Source organism: Podarcis bocagei (assembly GCF_964188305.1).
Source record: "Podarcis bocagei genome assembly, chromosome: 12".
Classification (NCBI taxonomy): domain Eukaryota; kingdom Metazoa; phylum Chordata; class Lepidosauria; order Squamata; family Lacertidae; genus Podarcis; species Podarcis bocagei.
In genome coordinates this window covers 19741290-19749072 of record NC_138137.1, presented here as the reverse complement: position 1 = coordinate 19749072, position 7783 = coordinate 19741290, and the positions used below count along the sequence as shown (strand labels likewise).

At 47.4% G+C, this 7783-nt stretch overlaps 1 protein-coding gene across 1 annotated transcript in view; it reads right to left on the bottom strand.

The window, feature by feature from the left end:
* Positions 1-7344, bottom strand: part of THRB (thyroid hormone receptor beta) — a 194383-nt gene extending 187039 nt beyond the window's left edge. The window contains exon 1 of the mRNA XM_081164821.1: positions 7242-7344. The gene's annotated coding sequence lies outside the window, so the exon portion shown is untranslated. The remainder of the gene's footprint in view (positions 1-7241) is intronic.
* Between the last annotated feature and the right edge of the window lie 439 nt (positions 7345-7783).

Genomic DNA, 7783 nt, shown 5'->3' with positions numbered 1-7783 from the left:
AACAATTACCCACTTGCCTGCTCACCTGGAGTGAGACGCAATTGACCCTTGAAGAATAGTCAAGTGGCAAAGTCCAAATACATTCAGTTTCTTCCCCCATCGTGCCTGTCTGTCATGCCTTCATTATCCTGTTAATGTTTCCAGTTTCCCCATATCAATGAAAGTAGTTAACTTTCTGCCAAATGAGCAGATGCAGTAACAATGCAATCCTATAACAGAAAGTACCACTAAGATCCATCTTTCTTACTCCCAGGCAAGTGTGTGTGTATAGGATTGCAGAGAAATTGAAAGCCTTAATATTTAAAAAATATACCTCTGCTATGTTTCATAACATAAACAATTATCCCACTTTAAAGCTCTATTTGTAGGTGTTGTGATGAGCTCTTTTTGGAGACATCAGCAATCATAACACAGTAGATCTTGCAAGCTTTTTCTGCAAGTGATTCTGGCCTCAGTCCAATTTCAATAATAGTTGTTGTTTTAATTTGGAAACAATTGTTTCTAATGTATCATCAAGCTCCAAGCTCAAAAATCTGACAAGTCTGCTCCTTACTTTCACTTAGCCAGTTGCCAATATTTTATTTTCTACAATGTTTTTGTGCTTAATATGCCCCTCCCCAGGGACGTGTGTGGCGTTGTGGGTTAAACCACAGAGCCTAGGGCTTCTGATCAGAAGGTCAGCGGTTTGAATCCTCGCGACGGGGTGAGCTCCCGTTGCTCGGTCCCTGCTCCTGCCAACCTAGCAGTTCAAAAGCATGTCAAAGTGCAAGTAGATAAATAGGTACCGCTCCGGCGGGAAGGTAAACGGTGTTTCCATGTGCTGCTCTGGTTCGCCAAAAGCGGCCACATGACCTGGAAGCTGTACGCCGGCTCCCTCGGCCAATAAAGCGAGATGAGTGCTGCAACCCCAGAGTCGGCCACAACTGGACCTAATGGTCAGGGGTCCCTTTACCTTTACCTTTTATGCCCCTCCCCAATTAAAAACACCCGTATGCCATTTAGCTTTTTCTTTTTTTGACTTCTTTAATACACAAGACGTTTTTGAAACTATAGTTCAGTATCGGTCAGTTGTTTTGCCGGGGAGGGGAGAACCAGCTGTAGAAAATTACTCATTGCCACTGAAATGTTGCTAAGATTTTTGCAGTACTCAGCTGACAGTTTTGTGACTGCAGAATTAAATATTTTACTTCTAGATTATCTGTAGTAGGCATGTACATATACATACCCTCCAACATTTCTCCGATGAAAATATGGATGTCATTATTATTATTATTATTATTATTATTCCATTTATACCCTGCCGATCTGACTGGGAAGCAAAATCTATCCTGTGTTGACATATTTAAAATGTAATTAATTCAAACCTACAAGTTAAAAAACATATATAAAAACATAGTAAAACGTTAAGCTTTTTTAAAAAAGGGATGGCTTGGGGGATGGATAATTCTATACCCTTCTCCATTTCTCAGATGAAAATAGGGACGTCCTAAGGAAAAGCAGGACATTCCAGGATCAAATCAGAAACCAGGACAGCTTCTGTAAATCTGGGACTGTCCCTGGAAAATAGGGACACTTGGACAGTCTGCATATGTAACCTTTGAGGCAATATATGACTTAAACTGCGGCATTCTGCATTCCACTGGGTTTATTCTATAGCCTTGGCTTTTCAGCCTCAAGCAACCTGCTAAACCGAAGGCGTTATGAACAATCTGGCAGACTGCCACGCCAGGTTGTCATGTCATGTAGGTTACGTGTTGTGTAGGCCTGCTCCAAAGACATAATTCACTATAATTTAACTTGCAATGGCAAATGGGTCAACAGGGCTTTTGTTGCACACAGTTGACAATTTCATTAATTATAAGAATTAAAGCATTCAGAGCAGGAAAAATTTGTGCGGTGTGAGGCTGAGACACAAATGTCTTGCTGTCCTTTCCAGATTTCCTGCCTCCGCGCTGTGGAAACCTTGGTTTGCCTGTACTAAAAAAAAAAAAAAAGGCAAAAAAAAGAACACCCTCTTTTCGGCCATAGTGTCTCGTATCAATACTATCTGTAAATAATTATATAATATGAAACAATGTAAGTAGCAATTTATCCTTCAAACGCACAGGTGTTAGTGATAGGCTGCATCGTAACAGTTGCACAAAGGACCTCTGAAATGTTACGCCATTGACGAAGATCTAGAACGATGTCACAATTATATTGCACAGTGTAAAGTATTTTCCCATATGAGAGTGTAAGTGGAGCTGTTGTTTACCAGCAAAGAGAACAAGACATCTATGGGAAACTCACAAGCAGAAGACAAAAGGCAATATCTCTCTTTCCTGTTGCTTCTTGGCAGTTTCTCTACAGAGGTATAAAGGCTTTTCGAGGTAACATATAGTTATCATGATTTGTAGCCATTAATAGGATTAACTTCCAGGAATTTATGTCTATTTTCCTGCTTGCAGGCTTCCTATAGGCATCTGCTGGCCACTGAAAACAGGATGCCATTGGCAAGCAAAAAGCAGCAAAAAGGACATTCAAAGACCTTACTGATGCCCAGATGAGGGGTGAGTGGGGTGGAGTAGAATCTTTTGCAGTCTGGGGGCCGCATTCCATTCGGGACAGCCTTTCAGGGGCCACATGCAAGTGGTGGACGGGGCCCAAGGCAAAAGTGGGAGGGCCCACAAACACACATTGCACCTTTATATACACTAGTGGCCAAAATTGTGGAAACCTTTTTGGGGAAAGTGTATTTCTGAGGTTTGATGGCACATAACACCACTTTTTTTTTTTTAGTAATACCATAAAATTATATATCAGTGCAAAGATAATTTAATGAAGACTGTAACGCAACAAAGTTTGTTCAATTATCTGTATTCTATCAAAAGTTGTAGCCAAATAACCAGAAAAAGGAAGCACAACTTGCTTAGGTTGATAGGCAGTAGCTTTCCTTCATTTGAATGTAGCCAATGAGCAAGTGTGTTTAGAGAGCCAGTCAGATGTTAAAGGTAAAGGTAAAGGGACCCAGTTGCGGACGACTCTGGGGATGCAGCGCTCATCTTGCTTTACTGGCCGAGGAAGCTGGCATACAGCTTCTGGGTCATGTGGCCAGCGTGACTAAGCCGTTTCTGGCGAACAAGAGCAGCGTGCGGAAACGCCGTTTACTTTCCCGCCGGAGTGGTACCTACTTATCTACATGCACTGTGTGCTTTCAAACTGCTAGGTTGGCAGGAGCCGGGACTGAACAACGGGAGCTCATCCTGTCGCAGGGATTCGAACCGCCGACCTTCTGATCAGCAAGCCCTAGGCTCTGTGGTTTAACCCACAGCGCCACCAGCGGACATACACTTTTTCCAAAAGGTTTTCACAATTTTGGCCACTAGTGTAGCTTACACTTGCACACTTCTTTCTGTTCTCCGTCCAGGAAGGCCAAAAGGCACAGATCAGCAAGGCCAAAACACTCAGTGACAGTGCAAACAGGGCTGGTGAGAGTCAGAGCCAGGGAGAGGCGCCGAGCTGAGAAGAGTTCGAGCAAGACAGAGAAGTTTGGAGAGCCTTTGTGCAAATGTCCTTTGTGCAACTGTTATCTTGGTTCCAAGATCTGAGGTTCCCCACTCCTGATCAAGGGAAACAGACACAACAGGAAGAGCCATGGTGCCGTTCTCTTATAGAAAATTAAGCTGGTGTTCTCTCAAGCAGAGATTTCCCTCTGCCTCACCTCCCACAGTGAAAAGATAGAGCTCAGTAGGGAGAACATGAGGCTGTCTCGCCAAGAATGGTGCATGATCTGGTTATCCCCCCGCTTAGACTACTGCAATGCGCTCTACGTGGGGCTACCTTTGAAGGTGACTCGGAAACTACAACTAATCCAGAATGTGGCAGCTAGACTGGTGTCTGGGAGTGGCTGCCAAGACCACATAACACCGGTCCTGAAAGACCTACATTGGCTCCCAGTATGTTTCCGAGCACAATTCAAAGTGTTGGTGCTGATCTTTAAAGCCCTAAAGGGATACCTGAAGGAGCGTCTCCACTCCCACCATTTAGCCTGGACATGGAGGTCCAGCTCTGAGGGCTTTCTGGCGGTTCCTTCCCTGCAAGAAGTGAGGTTTCAGGGAACCAGGCAGAGGGCCTTCTCGGTAGTGGCACCCACCCTGTGGAACGCCCTTCCATCAGACGTCAAGGAAAGAAACAACTATCTGACTTTTAAAAGACATCTGAAGGCAACCCTGCTTAGGGAAGTTTTTAATGGTTGATGTTTTATCGTGTTTTTAATATTCTGTTGGGAGCCACCAAGAGTGGCTGGGGAGATATAAATAATAAATTATTATTGTTATTATTACTCTTAAATCTCAGGTTCCCCTCAGATTGGGCAAAACATTCCTAAATTGTCAACTCTACAATTGTATGATTCTATGAACACATTGGAACGATCACCCTGCATTACACATTGTTTTGTGCACAAAGCCCTGAACTCAAGATGGTAACCTAGATTTCAACAGACAGCAGTTATATTAAAAAAGATTGTTGGAGTAAATAGATGGAAAAATTGAATGTCCTCGACAACCCTATACTACCATTAGCAAAATCCCAACCAACGTCAGTAGTTTATTTAGGAAATTCCTGTGGCAAGGAGGGCACATAGAAATATCTGGAAGCAGCAGGAGGTAAATCATGTTTCAGACTTGGCAAACGATACACAAACCTAGCGAGGGAGAGGGAGCAGATCTTTGTGGCATCCTTTTAATCAGCAATCACATAGATCATTTCAACTCTGCTCCTCTCCTTTTGCCATTTTAAACTCTAGCAGACAACACAAAATATTGACTATGAAAGCAGAATCCTTGTTCCTGACTGTCAGACGAAAGACAGCTAAAAACCAGCATTTTGTGGAACGAGGCTTGACATACTTCTGTCTGACTTCTCTGCTCATATTTGGATGAGGAAGACTGGAATGCCCTCAGGGAGGTCAGCTACCAAGTCACATCTGATTTAATTATCAGTGATAGGAACATGCAAATTTTGGTCCCGACTTCCACTTGAGAGATTAGCGCCTCAATAAATTCTGAGGCGGCCTCACCAACCAGCTGCGTTATCCCAACACTTCTTGAACCAAAGAAAGGCAACAATTTGTACCTTTAGAACACAACTCCCTTTGTTTAGATTTCCCCCCACTTTCACTAGCCCCCAAAGTTTAACACGACAGACCACGTAGGACACCACACTGCCCAAATTCAGCTGTCTTGAAGCGCTGCAGCTAGGAATCAAGGACAAACTACCATATCTTAACTAGAAAACCACCGTTAGCAAATAGGTAAGTATGCACCTCTACTGGCTTGTCCACCCCCCCAAGCTTTTTCTGTCGGTTTCTAGTATCCCTGCCTCAATCTGAAAGACCTTGATAATCTGGCAGCCCTAATTTTAATCCAGGAAAAGGTGCTCCTTCAAAATTCATGTGCAAAATCTTAACCTAAAACCATAGGAAACTGCCGTACATGAAGTCAGATCATCGGTCGGTCTAGTTCAGTGTTTTCTACACCAGGACTGAGGGTCTGCAGCCTTCCAGATGTTGCCAGACTTCAGCTTCCATCATACCTGGCCATTTGACATGCTGGCTGAGGGAGTACCTATCCCTGGACTACTGACTGAAAGCAGGTTCCCAGGCTTTCAGACAAAGCATCTTGCTTAAGCCTACCCAGAGACATCACTGGAATTCAACCTGGCACATTCTGCATGTGTGCTGCCATTGAGTGAAAACACCAGGAGGAGGGAATCTCAGCCCCAGCATCAATTGCAGCTCTCTGGGTCCTGCTAGCTAGGGATGATGGGAGTTGTAGTCCTAGCTAGGAATGATGGGAGCTGTAGTCCAACAACAACTGAGGACCCAGACTCTTCATCTCTGCCCCCCACTCCAGTGTTTAAGTTTGCTGAAATGTGTCCTTGAAGCGTGATAATGCCTCTTAACTTTCCTGCATGCTGGGTGGAAAAGTGCGCATAGCAACTTTTGCCTTTTGCATGGCTGGCCTGCAGCCTACCTTATACAAGGTATGATTCACACCTGTTGCTCTGCAGGCCATGGGCATAGCCAGGATATTTTGGAGGGGCAGACAGAACCTCAGTTTGCAATGTATCTTTATTGAATTTTATTGATTGGGGGCAGACACCCCTCCCCCCCCCGGCTCCCTTGCCCATGCTGCCGGCTTTGGCATTTATTTATTGCCTCAGGTCCTGCCTACTATTGGGCAAGCCATAATTAGCTCAGTCAGTAGAGCATGAGACTCAAGGTCGTGGGTTCGAGACCTGCGTTGGGCAAGAGATTTCTGCATCGCAGGGGGGTGGACTAGATGACCCCCGGGATCCCTTCCGACTCTACCATTCTGTGATTCCATAATCCGGAAAGTTGCCCACTAGGGTATGCGACCCGGGGGGGGGGGGGCAGAAAGGGTTTTCCCCCATCCCCGACTCTGCCTTACACACAACTGACTAAGGAACTTAAACCCCATTGATCTGAGTGGGATTCGCCTTGGGACCCACTCACACGTTACTAAATTCCGGAGAAAGTCTTGTTTCCTGCCCACAGGGCAGGGAGAGTAAGAGCCAGCTTCCCCTTGTGGGGTGGGCGCATCCCAGCCCCATTCCCACCCCGGGGTGGCGAGAGGAACAAGCCCCACGCCATAAATGCAACGACGCTGTTTTCGTTTCCGAGGGAAACGCGCAGAGACACGGGATCATCACACTTCGCGAGCTGTCAGCTCTCCGAGGGCTGACTAATCCGCTTTAATCATCTTGAAAGGGGGCCAAGTAGTCGCTTTCTGCGGTTTTGTCCTGGCCGAGGCACTTCCTTTTCCAACCGCCCTTGTCGCCGCCGCCGCTGGAGAAACTAATCAGCTCTTAATGACCCACGTGCAGGAGATGAGAGGCGCTCCGTCCTCCTCCCCCTCCCCTCGAAAGGACCAGAAGCGCGGAGTCGGAAGGGGTCCCGGGGTCATCTAGACCAACCCCGCGTAACGCGCGCCATAATCTCTCTCTCCCTCCCCTGGAAACTCCCATTTCTATCCCGCGGGCCTCCCCGTTTGCCGCGTTACGAAGTCCCTGCCTGCCTGCCTGCCTCCCTCCCGCTCTGTCCAGTCTCCACCTCCGTCCGCATCGCGCAGGCTTTTGCAAAGCAACCCCCTCCGGGCAGGGAAGGGAGAGACGGGGAGGAGGAGGAGGGCCGGAGGGCGGCTGGCCGGGCCGGGGGCGCGAAGGGAGGAGGGCCTCACCTGCCAAGCGCGGGCTCGGAAGACCCAAAGCGAGACGCCGGCGAGGCTGCGGCGCTTCCCACGGCGAGAGGCGGCCTGTGTCCTCGAGTGACCCGGTCGGGGGCGGGAGGGAGAGCGAGAAGGAGGGAGGGAGGGAGGCAGCGAAAGGGAGAGCGCGCAGGCGAGGGAGTGACACAAATGGAGCAGGACGCCGGGTTCTCTGGGCAAAACAGAGGCGGCTCTTTCCTCGCTGGGCGCATTCTCTCTTCTCTCCCCCCCCCCGCCCCCGCCCCCGCTCCGCTTTCTCTTGCCCCGACACGCGCCGGCTGTTTCACACGACAGGGCGAAACTCGCAGGCTGACGTTCGGGGATGCAGGCGCCAGACGCAGCTGGATTGCCAGCCCCTCCTAGCCCCAATATACACACACACACACACACACACACACCCCTACCTCCTAGATATACACACACACCTCCTAGCCCATATATATACACACACACACACACACATATACACACACACTATATATATGTATATACACTATATATATCGTATATATATA